General features: G+C 51.0%; 1 protein-coding gene across 2 annotated transcripts in view; it reads left to right on the plus strand.

Moving 5' to 3' along the window:
* Positions 1-8,160: 8,160 nt before the first annotated feature.
* Positions 8,161-16,593, plus strand: part of CNOT2 (CCR4-NOT transcription complex subunit 2) — a 128,651-nt gene continuing 120,218 nt past the window's right edge. For both annotated transcript variants that reach the window (XM_068167445.1, XM_068167444.1), the window contains exon 1: positions 8,161-8,264. The gene's annotated coding sequence lies outside the window, so the exon portion shown is untranslated. The remainder of the gene's footprint in view (positions 8,265-16,593) is intronic.

A 16,593-nucleotide genomic window follows, 5' to 3' on the forward strand; every position in this document is an offset into this window, starting at 1 on the left:
TGGCCAGCAGGAGCAGGGAAGTCATTGTGCCCCTGTGCTCAGCACTGGTTAGGCCACACCTTGAGTCCTGTGTCCAGTTCTGGGCCCCTCAGTTTAAGAAGGACATTGAGACACTTGGACGTGTCCAGAGAAGGGCAACAAGGCTGGGGAGAGGCCTTGAGCACAGCCCTGTGAGGAGAGGCTGAGGGAGCTGGGGTTGCTTAGCCTGGAGAAGAGGAGGCTCAGGGGTGACCTCCTTGCCCTCTACAACTACCTGAAAGGTGGTTGTAGCCAGGTGGGGGTTGGTCTCTTCTCCCAGGCAACCAGTACAAGAACAAGAGGACACAGTCTCAAGCTGCGCCAGGGGAGGTTTAGGCTGGAGGTGAGGAGAAAGTTCTTCACGGAGAGTCATTCACCATTGGAGTGTGCTGCCCAGGGAGGTGGTGGAGTCACCATCACTGGAGGTGTTCAAGAGGGGATTGGATGTGGCACTTGGTGCCATGGTCTGGTCATGAGGTCTGTGGTGACAGGTTGGACTCGATGATCCTCGAGGTCTCTTCCAACCTTGGCGATACTGTGAGACTGTGATACTCTTGCCTATCAGATAGAGCTGGCACTGGCACTCGTCTGCCAACAGAATTATTGCTTAGAAAGTCCTAACAATTGCTTATTTTAAACCAGGAACTTTTCCAGAGAGGATCTGGAACCCAGGGGTTGCCCAGGGAGGTGGTAGAAGCCTCATCCCTGGAAGCTTTTAAGGCCAGGCTGGATGTGGCTCTGGGCAGCCTGATGTAGTGTGAGGTGCTTTAGGGGTTGATAGGACAGCAAGACTCCCTCCGCAGCAGAGCAGAGAGCAGCACCATCTCAGGTATCCCAAAGACAGTGAATGATGACAGACTTAGGCAAGAAAGCTGGGGAGGGACTTTATAGGGTGTAAGGGAGTGAAAGGACTGGGGGGAATGGATCCAAGCTAGAGCAGGGTGGATTTAGATTAGACATTAGGAAGAAATTCTTCCCCATGAGGGTGGTGAGAGCCTGGCACAGGTTGCCCAGGGAGGTGGTGGAAGCCTCATCCCTGGAGGTGTTTGCAGCCAGGCTGGATGTGGCTGTGAGCAACCTGCTGTAGTGTGAGGTGTCCCTGCCCATGGCCAGGGGGTTGGAACTGGATGATCCTTGAGAGCCCTTCCAGCCCTGACAATTATTCTGTGACTCTATGACTAACTTTGTTTTCCTAGTTGTTATTTGCCTCTGGCATTTTGTTTTCAACAAGTTTTCAGTACTCTTCTGGCTCATTAATACACTGTACCATTAAACTGAATGTTTCCATGGCAGGGGGGTTGGAACCAGATGTTCCTTGAGGTCCCCTCCAACACTGACAATTCTGTGATATATCACCCAAGAGGAGGAGGAAAAGAGCAAAGACCAAACTTCCCGGTGCTTCCCTGCACAGCAGAGCAGCACACAGGCTGTGCTCGCAGGGTAGGTCCATTCTATGCTTTGCAGCAGATGTAAGGCCTCTCCCACAGCTCATCCTCCCTGAAAACAGTCTAACTCTGTTAGCAGAGCACAGAAACCTAATTATTAGGGCTTCTTGGGCTAAGCAGCTTTTTGTCAGTTTGCAATGTGACTAGCTGTAAAAAACCCGTCATGCAAAATGTGGCTCTCTACCCTCAGGCTGTGGTGCTGTGGTGACTCATGCCAGATCTGCTTCACTGCTGGGTCATGGCACACTCTTATCTACCCCTGTATGAGCTTGCTGGCACACTCAGGGCTAGTTAGAATCATAGAATCACAGAATTGTCAGCACTGGAAGGCACCTCAAGGATCAGCCAGTTCCAACCCTGCTGCCATGGGCAGGGACTCCTCACACTACAGCAGGTTGCCCAGAGCCACATCCAGCATTCCTCTCCAGGAAAGAGACTTCCACCACCTCCCTGGGCAAACTGTGCCAGTCTCTCACCACCCTCATGGGGAACAACTTCTTTCTAACATCCAATCTGAATCTACCCATTTCTAGTTTTGCTCCATCCCCCCCAGTCCTAGCCCTCCCTGACACCCTAAAGAGTCCCTCCCCAGCTTTCTTGGAGCCCCCTGCAGATACTGGAAGGCCACAATGAGGTCTCCTTGGAGTATTCACTTCTTCATACTGAACAGCCCCAGGGCTCTCAGTCTCTCTTCCCAGGGGAGATGCTCAACTCCCCTAAGCATCCTCCTGGCTCTCCCTTGGCCTCTCTCCAGCAGGTCTCTGTCTCTCTGGAACTGGGGAGCCCAGAACTGGACACAGGATTGCAGGAGTGGTCTGAGCAGGGCAGAGCAGAGGGGGAGCAGAACCTCCCTAGCCCTGCTGGCCACACTTTTCTTGCTGCACCCCTGGATCCCATTGGCTCTCCTGGCCCCAGGGGCACATTGCTGTCCCCTGCAGAACTTGCTGTCCAGCAGCACTCCAAGGCCTTTCTCCATGGAGCTGCTTTCCATCAGGGCAGCCCCAAACCTGTCCTGGTGCCTGCTGCAATCTTGTTTAGGAATGTCAGCCAGCACCTACTTGGGCACCAGCTTCTGTTTGTCTAATACTTTGTCTCCTCTGAAAAATGTATTTCCACCTCTAGCATTCTTCCTATTTTTGGCTTAAGCCATACTTCAAATTACTGCTGTCTCTATTTAGTGGTTTTTTGCATCTATCTTCTCATTTACTAGCACTCTGGTAGACCTCTTAGTTGCTGCACAGAAGCAGGAAGCATCTTATCTTTAGGAAAGTTTACATTTTATCTCCTGCTTGGGTCACATTATTTGCCAAAATTGGTAGATTTCTTTCAACAACACCCCAAAAAAAAGTGTGTTTTTTTTTTCTTCCCTCCTGATGCTCTGCTATAATTAGGACTAAATTAGACACTGAGGGCACTACAGCAAAAGGCTGAGATAGGGTTTCCTGATAGTGAAAACATGAGAGACTGAGATAAAGATACTTCTGCTCCATATATTCCCTCCTGGAAACTTAGAAACCCAGCAGATGAGAGGCCATCTGTGTGGATACCTTGTGATGCATTTTAACACTAAAACAGTAATGGAGCTGCACTTCTAGGGCCTCCCTTGCCAGCAGCCATCCTTGGAAATCCCATGTAGGAGTGAAAGGATAGATAAGAATGGTGCCATGCAAACAGCCTCCCTTCCCTTTCCTAGCTAGAATCATAGAATCACAGAATTGTCAGGGTTGGAAGGGACCTCAAGGATCAGCCAGTTCCAACACCGCTGCCATGGGTAGGGACACCTCACACTACAGCAGGCTGCTCACAGCCACAGCCAGCCTGGCCTTAGAAACCTCCAGGGATGAGGCTTCCACCACCTCCCTGGGCAACCTGTGCCAGTCTCTCACCACCCTCATGGGGAACAACTTCTTCCCAACATCCAATCTGAATCTACCCATGTCTAGTTTTGCTCCATTCCCCCCACTCTACTACTACTACTGGGGAGAAAGTTAGTCACAGCAAGAGTTGTTAGCCTTTGGAATGTGCTGCCCAGGGAGGTGGTGGAGTCACCATTCCTGGAGGTGTTCAAGAGGGGACTGGACGTGGCACTTGGTGCCATGGTTTAGTAGTCATGAGGTCTTGGGTGATAGGTTGAACTTGATGATCTTTGAGGTCTCTTGCAACCTTATTGATTCTATGATTCATGGAATGGAATGGAATGGAATGGAATGGAATGGAATGGAATGGAATGGAATAGAATAGAATAGAATAGAATAGAATAGAATAGAATAGAATAGAATAGAATAGAATAGAATAGAATAGAATAGAATGGAATAGAATGGAATAGAATGGAATAGAATGGAATAGAATAGACCAAGTTGGAAGAGACCTTCAAGATTATCGCGTCCAACCCATCAACCAATCCAACCCACCTAAAGAACATACTTGACACCCTAAAATGTCCCTCCCCAGCTTTCTTGGAGTCCCCTTCAGATCCTGGAAGGCCACAATGAGGTCTCCTCAGAGCCTTCTCTTCTCCAGACTGAACAGCCCCAACTCCCTCGGTCTGTCCTCATAGCAGAGCAGCTCCAGCCCTCTGCTCATCCTCCTGGCCCTTGTCTGGACGTGTTCCAGTGCACCCTCAGAAACCTCTGCCTCCTTCAGAAGAGGCACTATATTCTGGCTCAGTCTCTTCCTTCCTAGAGACTTAAACCCCAATTTCAGAAGGAGTAATGCAGCTTATTTTACCAGCACTGCAGAGCCGCTAACCCTTGCTCTCAAGTGACTGCACTGCCTTTGTTTTTCCTGAGGAACACTGGGAGAGCCTGTGGGCGGGAGAAGGAAAGCCCCTTGCTGCTCTCCAACACACTCTTTTGTTCTATTTTAAAAATGCCTTACAAGGCTAAGCTATTCACCATGCTCTGCCTCTACTCATGACCAAGGATTGCTGTCTCACTATGACTAATTTAATTTCATGTTTTGGTAAAGTGGAACAGTCTGACAGTACCCTGCACACACACAGGGCAATTTGCCTTCCTCCCACTTAGCGACTGCTTTGTCCACACCTCTTTGGTGATGTTCTGAATGGAGCCAATGAGGAGCCACAAATTCTCTGGAGCAAAGGTTTAGAAAGACTGCAGAGAACTCCCAGTGGACAGGCAGAGCCTTGACAATAAAGCACTTGGGGATTTTGAGGACCTTCATGTTTCTTGGTGAATGGTCTGGGTGGGAAGGGACCTCCAAAGGTCATCCAGTCCAACCCCCTCTGCGGTCAGCAGGGACATCCTCAGCTAGATCAGGCTGCCCAGCGTCCTGTTGAGCCTCACCTTGAATATCTCCGGGGATGGGGCCTCAACCACCTCCCTGGGCAACCTGTTCCACTGTTCCAACACCCTCACAGCGAAGAACTTCTCCCTGATATCCAATCTAAACCTGCTTTTCTCTAGTTTGAATCAGCCCATTCCAATGGACAATCATTCTCTCTGTATAGAACTTCTTCCTAACATCCATCCTAAACCTCCCCTGGTGCAGCCTGAGACTGTGTCCTCTTGTTCTGGTGCTGGCTGCCTGGGAGAAGAGACCAACATCCACATGGCTACAACCTCTCTTCAGGTAGTTGTAGAGAGCAATAAGGTCACCCCTGAGTCTCCTCCTCTCCAGGCTAAGCAACCCCAGCTCCCTCAGTCTCTCCTCATAGGGCTTGTGTTCCAAACTCCTCACCAACTTTGTTGCCCTTCTCTGGACTCATTCCAGCAAGCCAACAAAAATCACAGAATCACAGCACTGTCAGGCTTGGAAGGGACCTCAAGGCTCAGCCAGTTCCAACCCCCCTGACAGAGGCACCTCACACTACAGCAGGTTGCTCACAGCCACATCCAGCCTGGCCTTCAAAACCTCCAGGGATGAGGCTTCCACCACCTCCCTGGGCAACCTGTGCCAGTCTCTCACCACCCTCATGGGGAACAGCTTCTTCCTAACATCCACTCTGAATCTCCCCATTTCTAGTTTTGCTCCATTCCCCCTAGCCTTATTTAACAGGAAAGATTATTAATTACCATTTTCAGCCTAGAAGTACCACCTTTAAGTCTGCCATGTGGTGTAAAGAAGTCTTTGCTTTTTCAGACTGAACGACAGAAGTACTGCAGAAGTTCATAGCCTAGTTAGTAAGTCAACAGGATGTCAGTGTTTTATAATGCTTTGTTTATAGAAAATGCATGAATATTGGAGTGACAAAGAGATTAGAATAAAATGCAGCCTTTTCCTGAGCAAATTGTGCAGCCAATCATTTCAGTGACATGGCACCTACACTGAGCATGCAATTATGCTGCAGGAAAAGGTGGTGCCATTAAGAAACTCTCCTCCCGGCTCAGATGAATGTGTGTTCTTTTATGCCAATGGCAGCCCAGGGTGCATCCAAAGATGTGTGGCCAGCAGATCCAGAGAGGTGATTCTGCCACTGTGCTCTGCTCTGGGAAGACCTCACCTGGAGTACTGTATCCAGCTCTGGAGCCCTCAGTATAGGAAGGACGTGGAGCTGATGGAGAGGGTCCAGAGGAGAGCCATGAAAATGATCAGGGGGTTGGAGCACCTCTGCTACAAGAACAGGCTGAGGGAGCTGGGGGTGTTCAGCCTGGAGAAGAGAAGGCTCCTGGGAGACCTAAGAGCAGCCTGCCAGGACCTGAAAGGGGCTACAAGAAGGATGGAGAGAGACTGTTTGCAAAGGCCTGCAGGGACAGAAGCAGGGGCAATGGCTTCAAAGTAGAGCAGAGCAGATTTAGATTGGATGTTAGGAACAGCTTCTTCACTCTGAGGGTGGTGGAACACTGGAACAGGTTGCTGCCCTTCCATAGAGATATTCAAGGTGAGGCTGGGCAGGGCTCTGGGCAGCCTGATCTAGTTGAGGATGTCCCTGCTGACTGCAGAGGGGGTTGGGCTGGATGACCTTTGGAGGTCCCTTCCAACCCAGACCATTTTGATCTTCAAACCATGGCTATGTTGAGAATCAGATCACCTATAGTTCTAACACTCCTACAAACCGTTAGTGCTGTGTAACCTACTGAATACTTGTTTGTTTGAGCTAACCTGAAGAGCAGCCCCCCTGCGACGTAGCCACTGTTTCTGGCAAAGTGTTACACACTCAGCTGTTTGCAGTTTGGAACTTTATTATGATTTGGTAGCAAAATTAGGGTAGACATGGCGTTGTTTTACTTGATGACTGAGTGGAGAAGGCAGCTCACAAATAATGCTGGCCTTGATCCTGTAAATGCTTCTGCACACTCAGCTTTTGTACTACTGGTAGTCTGGTTGACTTGAAAAGGGATTATATGAATGAGGAGTGTTTTGTGCATCTGCATCTGCTGTGCTTGAGCCATTGGTATACATGCTTTGAGGTCTGATAAATAAGGAAGCAACTCAAGTGTGTCATCTTGGTGATAATTTTTCCACTTTCAGTAAGGTACAAAGTGTTGTACTCAGCCCTGGTTAGGACACACCGAGTCCTGTGTCCAGTTCTGGGCCCTTCAGCTTAAGAAAGATGTTGAGATGCTGGAAGGTGTCCAGAGAAGGGCAACAAAGCTGGGGAGGGGTCTGGAGCACAGCCCTGTGAGGAGAGGCTGAGGGAGCTGGGGTTGCTTAGCCTGGAGAAGAGGAGGCTCAGGGGAGACCTTCTTGCTCTCTACAACTCCCTGAAGGGAGGCTGTAGCCAGGTGGGGGTTGGTCTCTTCTCCCAGGCAATCAGCACCAGAACAAGAGGACACAGTCTCAAGCTGTGCCAGGGGAAGTTTAGGCTGGATGTGAGGAGAAAGTTCTTCCCAGCAAGAGAGATTGGCCATCGGAATGTGCTGCCCAGGGAGGTGGTGGGGTCAGTGTCCCTGGAGGTGTTTAAGAAAAGTCTGGATGTGGCACTTGGTGCCATGGTTTGATTGATTAGTTAGGGCTGGGTGATCAGTTGGATTTGATGATCTGAGAGGTCTCTTCCAACCTGGCTGATTGTGTGAAAGCAGGGCCTGGCTGCCCCCTGCTATCTCACTGACAGCAAAAATGCCAACTTTCACACCATGCATCTAATCAGGAGGTTAATTCCTGACCTAGATTCCCTGCTCACACCAAGGCCTGGCCGTTCTTGCCGCACTCAGGGAGAGCTGACAGGTCGGGGCCGCAGGTGATGGCATAGTCCCTCCGGTGCTCGGGGCGCTTCCCTGCGGAGCACAGCCGCCCGGGGTAGGTCTCCACAGCTCCCCCTCCCCGCCCCGCCACTATCCCTTCAGGCTCTTGCCTCCGCAGGCTGAGGGGAGCTGGGGCGCACCGCTGCCCCCGCACCCTGCTGGCCTCCGCATCCCCCGTCAGGTCCGGCCTGGCCCGGCGAACCCGGCCTGCTCTCTCCCCTCGCAGCCCTTGGGCCGGCACCCGCACCCCCGGCCAGCAGCCCTTGGGCCGGGGCCGGCGCCGCCGGCCGCCTCAGGCCCTCGGAGCGCGGCCAGCCCCGGCGGCCCCGCGCGGCCCCAAGCGTTGGGCCGCGTCTCCCGCGGGAGGCGGAGGGAGCGCAGCCGAGCGAGCCTCCTCGCTCCTTCCTCTTCCTCGCCGTCGTCCCCGCTCAGGCCTTCCGCAGGCTGCCGGTTGGGCCGACCCGCCGCGCTCCGCGTCGCGTCGGGCCGTGCGGCGGCGCTTGCCCCCGCCCCTTAGCGCCGGCTGCGGGGCCGAGCGGCGGCGGGGGTCACGGCGGCGGCAGCGGCGGCCGGGTCAGAGGGTAAAGGTTGCTCCCCCAGCATCCTCCGTGCTGGATACTCAGCCATCTTGGATCCGCGGGACAAGAAAATTCATGCGGTGAGTCCGGCCCCGGCCGACCCCTCCCCGGCCTCCGCCGCCGTCCTGGGCCCTGCCGTCGTCCCGGCCGCGGGCCGATGAGGGAGGGCCGGGCGGCGGCGCGGCCCGCGGCGGGGCCCTGCGGGCCCTGGGCCGTCCCGCCGGGTTTCCGTTTGCTTTTGTCTCCGAGGGGGAGCGGGGGGGACGCGCGGCGCTCAAGCCGGGAGCGCAGCCGCAGGCCCGACCTGGCCCGCCGCTCCCCGCCGTTCTCCGCGGCCGTAGGCGGCGGCGGCGGCCAGGCGCCGCTCCGGGGCCGGCCGAGGCCGCGGCCCGGCCGTACCTGGGCCCCGCATCCTTGGCGGCAGCCGCTGGCAGCTCGCCCCGCGGCCCGTTCGGCCCGCCCGGGACGGCTCCTTCCCGCCGCCGCCTCGCCGCTCGCCCTGTCTCGGCCCCGGGCCTAGCGGCCGCCGCCTTCACCGCTTCCAGTCCTCCCCCGGCCTCTCGCCGAGCCCGGCTCCCGGCTGCGGTGGGGGTGCGCAGCCTCCCGGCCTCCGCCCGCCGGCTTCCCCCCGGCCCGGCACCGGGGCAGCGAAACCTGCCACCTACGGCCGGGGGATCGGCCGGGCCCGTTCCCGGGCGACGCCGGGCCGCGCTTTTCGCCGGTGTGGCCTCCGCGGCCTGCTCTGCCGGCCCCCGGGCAGGCCCGGGGGTAAGAAAGGGGGCGAGGCAGGGGTTCTGCTGGCTGCTTTTCTTGCGAAAAAAAAAAAATGTTATTTTTTATCGCCTGCGTCTTTTCCACTCTCCTCCTGGTGGCGATTAAGGTGGCGTGTAAACAGGTTCTGGTGTTGCCTGAAACAAACTTGAAACCGACCCGAGCGCTTTCCCGAGCGCTTCCCCGCCCCGGAGCTGGGAGACGGCCTTCCCCTGCCCGCTGGGGCTGCGGCTGGAAGCGCTGGCATGGAGCTGGCCCCGGTGGGGAGCGTGCGGGTGCGGGCTGAGGGGGAGGTGACACTGGGTGACATGTGAGGTAGGCGAGAGGGAACCTGGAGCGGTGGGGAAGGATGCAAAAGGCAGCGTTTACCTTGCAGTTAGTGTATCTGTGTGCTCTTGATGGAAGCAAGTATTTGCTGACAGGTATCGCAGGTACCACCGTTTCTGTTCGGGGGTGGGTTTGGGGTTTGTTTCGCTTGTTGGGTTTTGGTTTTGTTGTTGTTAGGGTTTGTTTTGTTTGCTTTTATTTTTGTTGGTGGTGGGCTTTGTTGGTTTTGTTGGGTTTTGTTTTGGTTGTTTTTCTTTTGAGGGGTTTTGGGGTGTGTTGTTTTTTTTTGGCCAGGCTACAGGTAGCAGTGTTGTGGAGGTTTTGTAGGACGAGAGAATAGCATCCTGCTCGTGCTGCCAATCCACATCTTAGCACAAGCACCTTGTCATTTTTGCTGCAACTCTCTTTTATCCTGGAGAAACTTGTTCCCAACTTTGCACTGTTTTATCTCCACGGGGAGAGAAGAACTTTTTGCTGCTCCTCCTTGTGTGTGTGTGTCCGTGGGTGACTTGGGTGTATGAAGGAGACATTGCTGCGCTGTTGCAGGGCTGTAACATCTGGTGCTGGTGACTGGCAACCTGGCAGCTAGTCTTAAGCCTTCAGCTGGCTGGAGGGAGTATTAAGGTGATCAAACCTGCTGTCACAAAACTTCACGTTTCTGGAAGCTTGGATGTGTTTCAGCTTGCTGAGACCTGTAAAAACCTGCAGGAACCAACTAATTGCTTAGGTTTATATTGCAAAGGCATCTTGGCTTGGGTCTGGAAGAACTGTTGTGTTTGTTAGCGTGTGTTGATGTACTTCGAGTTCTCTTACACTGGCTTGTGACTACAACACAACTTGCAAGATCCAGCTTGGGGTTTTTGGAAGACTTACAATCTTAAAAGCATTCTTCCAATGCCTGTTAAATTTACTTCCCCTCTCCCCCACCTGCAACTTCCACTATTGTTTATGTTGAGAATTCAGCTGCTACACTAAATGTCAAGGTGCTGACTGCTGCTGGTTTTAGGGAGGGATTTGAATGCTTGCAATCACCAGCTGACTGACTTTGACTTGCAAGTATGTTTCCGTTTCACTTTCAGGAAGCTGTTGATAAAGCTGAGAGAGTAGGGGTAGATAAACCTTGTCTACACGTCTCCTCTGGAAGCTTAATATTGCTGTTACAGTAGTCATTGTTATTGTAACCCACTTGTGTGACAGTTCCATCAATGAGCGAAAGCAGAAGCCCTTGGCTAAGAACTGAAAAAAATAAATCCCTGGAATTCATTTAGCAAATGATGTGAATTTTCTTTAAAAGCATCTCCTGAGAAAGAATTGGTTTTCAGTGGGGGGGAGGGGGGGAAATAGGGCAGTCAACATGTCCTGGAGCTTGGTGCTAAAACCTGCTCCCAGGCGTGGCTGCTTGCACCTGAAAAAGCTTGGTCAGTACCTCCCTTCCTGTGAAAGTTGTGTGTGCCCCCAGTGGAGTGGTAGCTCTCAGAAAGCTGAGAGTTTAGCTTGGAAATGAGAAACATTATGGCATTTTTAACCTCTGCAGCAGCTTGAGGAAAAGTTTTATTCCTTTTTGCCTTGGTGGAAGGGTCTGTAGTGTGGTAACTACAAAACTGCAACCACATCATAGCTTTAAAGCAGCCTCCTGCCCTGGCTGCCTATTCGAAAATCCCTTGCACCTCCTTCTCGTTGTCGACTCCAGTGACCAGAGCACAGAAGTATACCACAGTTGATTTAAGAGAGGGATTTGTTGCTTGGCTTTGTGACTTGATAGGGAAGCTTTGAATTTTTATTATGGTGAGGTAGTATAGATGGGTGCACCTAGACTGCCAAGTACAGACTTTTGTTCTAAACTAAGTCACCACTGTATTGGACTTTAAAAGAAACATGATTATTGTAGCTTCCCTTAAAGCTATCCTGTGCCTGAATACAGAGTTACTGATTTTGTTTAAAGTGTGCTTAAAAACGCTTGCATTTTAACAATACTTAGTTCTTGGCAGAATAGAATAGACCAGACCAGGTTGGAAGAGACCCTCAAGATCACCGTGTCCAACCTATCATCCAACACCACCTAATCAACTAAACCAATACTTGGCCATGCTTGTTGTGTTTCAAAATGTTAGCTTAAGTGGAAAGCTCTCTGCAAGTTTATGCAGAAGTGCAGTCCCACAGGTATTTAAATGATTGCTAAGTGACACAGTCTATCATTTGAACTGAAGTATTATTCATACAGTGCCCAGTTCAGGAATGACAGCGCTTGTCGTCAAGAGGGGAAAAGTTCAAGGTAGATTAACTTTGCTTTTGAGGTATAAATCAATTTTCAAAGTGTGTAAACATGCAACAGAAACCTGCTAATATTTTTCCTTGAAATTTATCCTGCTGAGCAGACAGAAATGTGAGGGTTGGGTGGGACCTCCATGATCATCCAGTTCCAACCCTCCTGCCATGGCCAGGGATGCTTTCCACTAGATCGGGTTGCCCAGACCCACATCCAGCCTGGCCTTCTAAACCTCCAGGCATGAGGCTTCCACCACCTCCCTGGGCAACCTGTGCCAGGCTCTCACCACCCTCATGGGGAACAACTTCTTCCTGGCACCTAACCTCAATCTGCCCTCCTCTAGCTTGTATCCATTCCCCCAGCAAGTCAAAGCAACCTGTGCCTGCTGAGTTCCCTGAACAGAGTTGGCATTTTTTTTTCTTACTTAATTAAAAGAATTTTAATTTCCAAGTGTGCTTTTTGCATGTGTGTCTTGAGTTTGTGTTTGTGTGTATGTGTGTTGCATTGGTCTCCTCACCCTGGAGGGTCAAACTGAAAGTTTGTGGTAATCTCCCTGATTTAACCCCCACCCCCCCCCTCGTGTGCTGATGGTTGACTTCCTGCCTGAGAGATTTCAGAGTGGCTGCTCCCTGTTGACAGCTCGCTGTGCTTTCATTGAATGTTCTAACAGCGTAGGAAGAATTGTGTCAAATGACATTATTGCACAGGAGGATGTTTCAAGTTGTCCTTATGGAATTATTTTGGTTCTGGAGAAGTTGTGTGGATATCAAATACGGTCTGTGCTAATCAGTTAGAGATGTTTTTACATATGATTGAAAAGCTTTGTGTTTATATCAGGGGAGAAAAAAAACCACCAAACCCCAAACAGAACAACAAATTCCAAACCTGTGAAATGTTCAGATTGCTTCTGATTTGCTGCTTTATCTTTAAATTACAATGCTCTGCTGAAAGTTCACTATTTGTGAGTACTAGCTCAGCTCATCTGGTTGTGCAGCAGTCCCCAGTCATAGAATCAATAAGGTTGGAAAAGACCTCAGAGATCATCAAGTCCAACCTGTCACTCAGCACCTCCTGACAACTAAACCATGGCTCCAAGTGCCACGTCCAGTCACTCTTTGAGCACCTCCAGGGATGGTGACTCCACCACCTCCCTGGACAGCACATTCCAACAGCTAACAACTCTCTCTGTGAAGAACTTTCTCCTCACCTCCAGCCTAAACTTCCCCTGACACAGCTTGAGACTGTGTCCTCTTGTTCTGGTGCTGGTTGCCTGGGAGAAGTGATGAATCCCCACCTGGCTACAACCTCCCTTCAGGCAGTTGTAGAGAGCAAGAAGGTCTCCCCTGAGCCTCCTCTTCTCCAGGCTCAAGGTGTAAAGCATCCTTGGCGAAAGAGGTTACCAAGCACCCCTACTCCCTCCTCGTTCCTCCAGCCCCCCCCAGTTATCATATCTGGAGACAATGTTGGTTATCAGTAGCATTAGAGGAAAGCGTGCATTACTTTGTTTGCCCCTTGCCATGCTTGCTCTGCCACTCTTGGTGCTGCTGAGGTGTTGAATGTCCAAATTCTCTGCATTTCCCAGGAGAATTCCTTTTAGATTTTGCTGGTAGTTTAAAACTTGATTAGAACTGAGACTTTTTTCCAGACACATCCCTCTCTGTTGAGCTGCCATCCATGAGAAACTCATTAGCTGGTAAACCATTGTTTCCTCCTGTTTTGATTTGGGTTAATTTTGGGGCAATATTTTTTCAGCATCATCCTTTACATCCTGTTGCTCGCAATTCTTTTTTGTTGCGATGAGTAGCTTCATGAACCTCTGAAGCACTTTCAGTGTCCTCTCTTTTATTCATTTGAGATCAGTGATGGTTGAATCTAGTTGGCTGTGGTCCGGTTATTTATAAAAATATATGGTTTACTTAACACAAAAAGTAGTATAAGATGCTTTTGTAATTGTGGGAAGTAAAATCCTAGAATCATAGAATGGTCCAGGCTGGAAGGGACCTCCTAAAGTCACTTGGCCCAGCCTCCCTGCTGTGAGCAGGGGCATCCTCAATTAGATCAAGTTGCCCAGGGCCAAGTTGAGCCTCACCTTGAATATCTCCAGGGAAGGGGCCCCAATGACCTCCCTGGGCAACCTGTTCCAGTGTTCCACCACCCTCATGGTGCAGAACTTGTTCCTAACATCCAATCTCAATCTGCCCTTCTCCAGTTTGAAGCCATTGCCCCTGCTCCTGTCCCTGCAGGCCTTTGTAAGCAGTCTCCATCCTTCCTGATTTGCATTATTCTCTCTGAGCAGACAGTAATCCAATGGATTGATCATGAGCATGAGTTGGAGCACGCTTTCTGTCATTCTGAGTTCCCTATTGAGGTGATGGATAAGTGATTTAACCAATATATAGCAAGCTGTGGCCCTGTAGTCAGAGGATAATGCTTTCCCGTGTCACACGTGCATGGATCAAGGCTCCTGTGGAACTGGCAGACAACATAGTTAGAGAAAGCAATGTTAAGTACCCCAAAATGCTCTTGTATCAAATTCAGTAGGTGGTAGTTGTGTTGTTCATTCTTACATGCCTCAGAATTTTGTATCTGCAGCATTTCCATTGCACTCCAAATATCTCTGTGTTTAAAATAAAGAGCGAGGAGTTTCCAGGCACCAAAAAAAACCCCAAAGGCAGTATAACTGACTACATTTAAACAACCACCAACTAGTTTAAATCATAAACTCTTAATGGTCAGATTTGTAGGCAACTTCTTGGCAAGCAAGATTTTCTGAGGCTGCCTTCATAGCACAGTGCTCCTCTCATCTGTTTGCTGTCCTGTTCAAGGATTTCAGGAAGATGCCCATCTGAGTGAAAAATCAGTAGCCAGTGGTTGTGGCAGTGGACTTGTCATGCAGTCTGTATGACTGCATGAGTTTTTTCTTCAAGCTTCACTTGAAATAGTAGTATTCCTCTTTCAGCCTCCTAAAACTTGCCTTGCATGGTTTATAGAGTCACACCATGGGCCACGCCAGAAGGGACCTCCAAAGGTCATCCAGTCCAACCCCCCCACAGCCAGCAGCGACCTCCCCAACTAGATCAGGTTGCCCAGGGCCTAGGTGAGGACATCTCCAGGGAAGGAGCCTCAAGCACTCCCCTGGGCAACCTGTTACAGTGTTCCACCACCCTGACTATTCTTTGTAACTATTTTCAATGCTTTTGTTGTGTTTGAATTGTGAAAACTCTTCTTACAAAGGAAGTGTCACCAGAGAATTACAGTGATGGAAGAAAGAGGTGCCAAGCTTCTTACTGTTGCTCTGCTGTCTAGAGGACTTGTTCAGGTATATACTCACCATTCACTACTGATAAAGTACTTATTGCAAGTGTAAAACAGGAAAATACCCTTCAAGCAAATATCATAGGATCACAGGATGTTATCATAGTATCAGTCAGGGTTGGAAGGGACCACAAGGATCAGCTAGTTCCAACCCCCCTGCCATGGGCAGGGACACCCCACACTAGATCAGCCTGGCCAGAGCCTCAGCCAGCCTGGGCTTAAACACCTCCAGGGATGGGACCTCAACCACCTCCCTGGACAACCCATTCCAGGGCTTCACCACTCTCATGGGGAAGAACTTCCTCCTCACCTCCAGCCTGAATCTCCCCACCTCCAGGCTCATTCCATTCCCCCTAGTCCTATCACTACCTGAGATCCTGAGCAGTCCCTCCCCAGCCTTCCTATAGCCTCCTTCAGATACTGGAAGGCCACAATTAGGTCACCTGGGAGCCTTCTCTTCTCCAGACTGAACAGCCACAACTCCCTCAGTCTGTCCTCATAGCAGAGCAGCTCCAGCCCTCTGCTCATCCTTGGGGCCCTTCTCTGGACACCTTCCAGCCCCTCTTGTCATAGGGGCTCCAGAACTGGAGGCAGTACTCCAGGTGGGGTCTCAGCAGAGCTGAGCAGAGGGGGAGAATCACCTCCCTTGCCCTGCTGGCCACACTTCTCCTGATGCAGCCCAGGATCTGATTGGCTTTGCGGGCTGCAAGTGCACACTGAGAGCTCATGTTGAGCTTCTCCTCCCCCAGCACCCCCAAGTCTCTCTCCTCAGGGCTGCTTTCCAGCCAGTCCCTGCCCAGCCTGGATTTGTGCCTGGGATTGCCTCCACCCAGCTGCAGGACCCTGCACTTGCTCTTGTTGAACCTCCTGAGGTTGGCTTGTGCCCACCTCTCCAGCCTGTCCAGGTCCCTCTGGATGGATCCCTTCCCTCCAGCTGTCTGCTGCACCACACAGCTTGCTGTCATCAGCAAACTTGCTGAGGGTGCACTCAGTGCCACTGTCCATGGCACCCACAAAGATGTTGAACAAGCCTGGTCCCAGGACTGATCCCGGAGGGACTCTGCTTGTCCCTGGCCTCCACTGGGACATGGAGCCAGTTAGGGTTGGGAGGGACCTGTAAAACAGGAAAATAACTGTAGAGCAAATATCATAGGATCATAGGATGTTAGAGGTTGGAAGGGACCTCTGGAGATCTTTGAGATCAACTCCCTGCCAGAGCAGGACCATAGAATCCAGCACAGGTCACACAGGAACATATCCAGATGGGTCTTGAAAGTCTCCAGAGGAGGAGACTCCACAACCTCTCTGGGTAACAACTAAGTAGGCTAAAAAAAAAAAAAGTAGAAAAGAAGATGTTCCAGACTTTGTAATGTGGAGAAGCAGAAATCTGAAAGGCTTAAGGAAAACACAGAAATGACAGAGCTGTACATTGTGTCAAGTTCTGAAAAACTGAGGAGAGGGTGAGCAGTGTTGCATCCACCTGCACAACTCTGCAGTAAGACATCTTTTTACATGAGAGATTTGGTTCATGTGTTGCAGCATCAATACCCTTAGTGATGCTTCACTCTTGTGGCCTTTGCAGCATGTGGAAAACATCAGCATGAAGTAGAAAGGTTCCTTATGTCGAAATACTCATTTGTTGGCTTGCTTACTGAATGTGGATGGACATTTCTAGTAAGTTAAGCTCAGCTTTATACATGGTTTAATGGCTCTGGTAGTGTTAGGTTGAT

Source organism: Melanerpes formicivorus, unplaced genomic scaffold (assembly GCF_026170545.1).
Source record: "Melanerpes formicivorus ecotype bairdi unplaced genomic scaffold, bMelFor1.0.p_v2 SCAF_117, whole genome shotgun sequence".
Classification (NCBI taxonomy): Eukaryota; Metazoa; Chordata; class Aves; order Piciformes; family Picidae; genus Melanerpes; species Melanerpes formicivorus.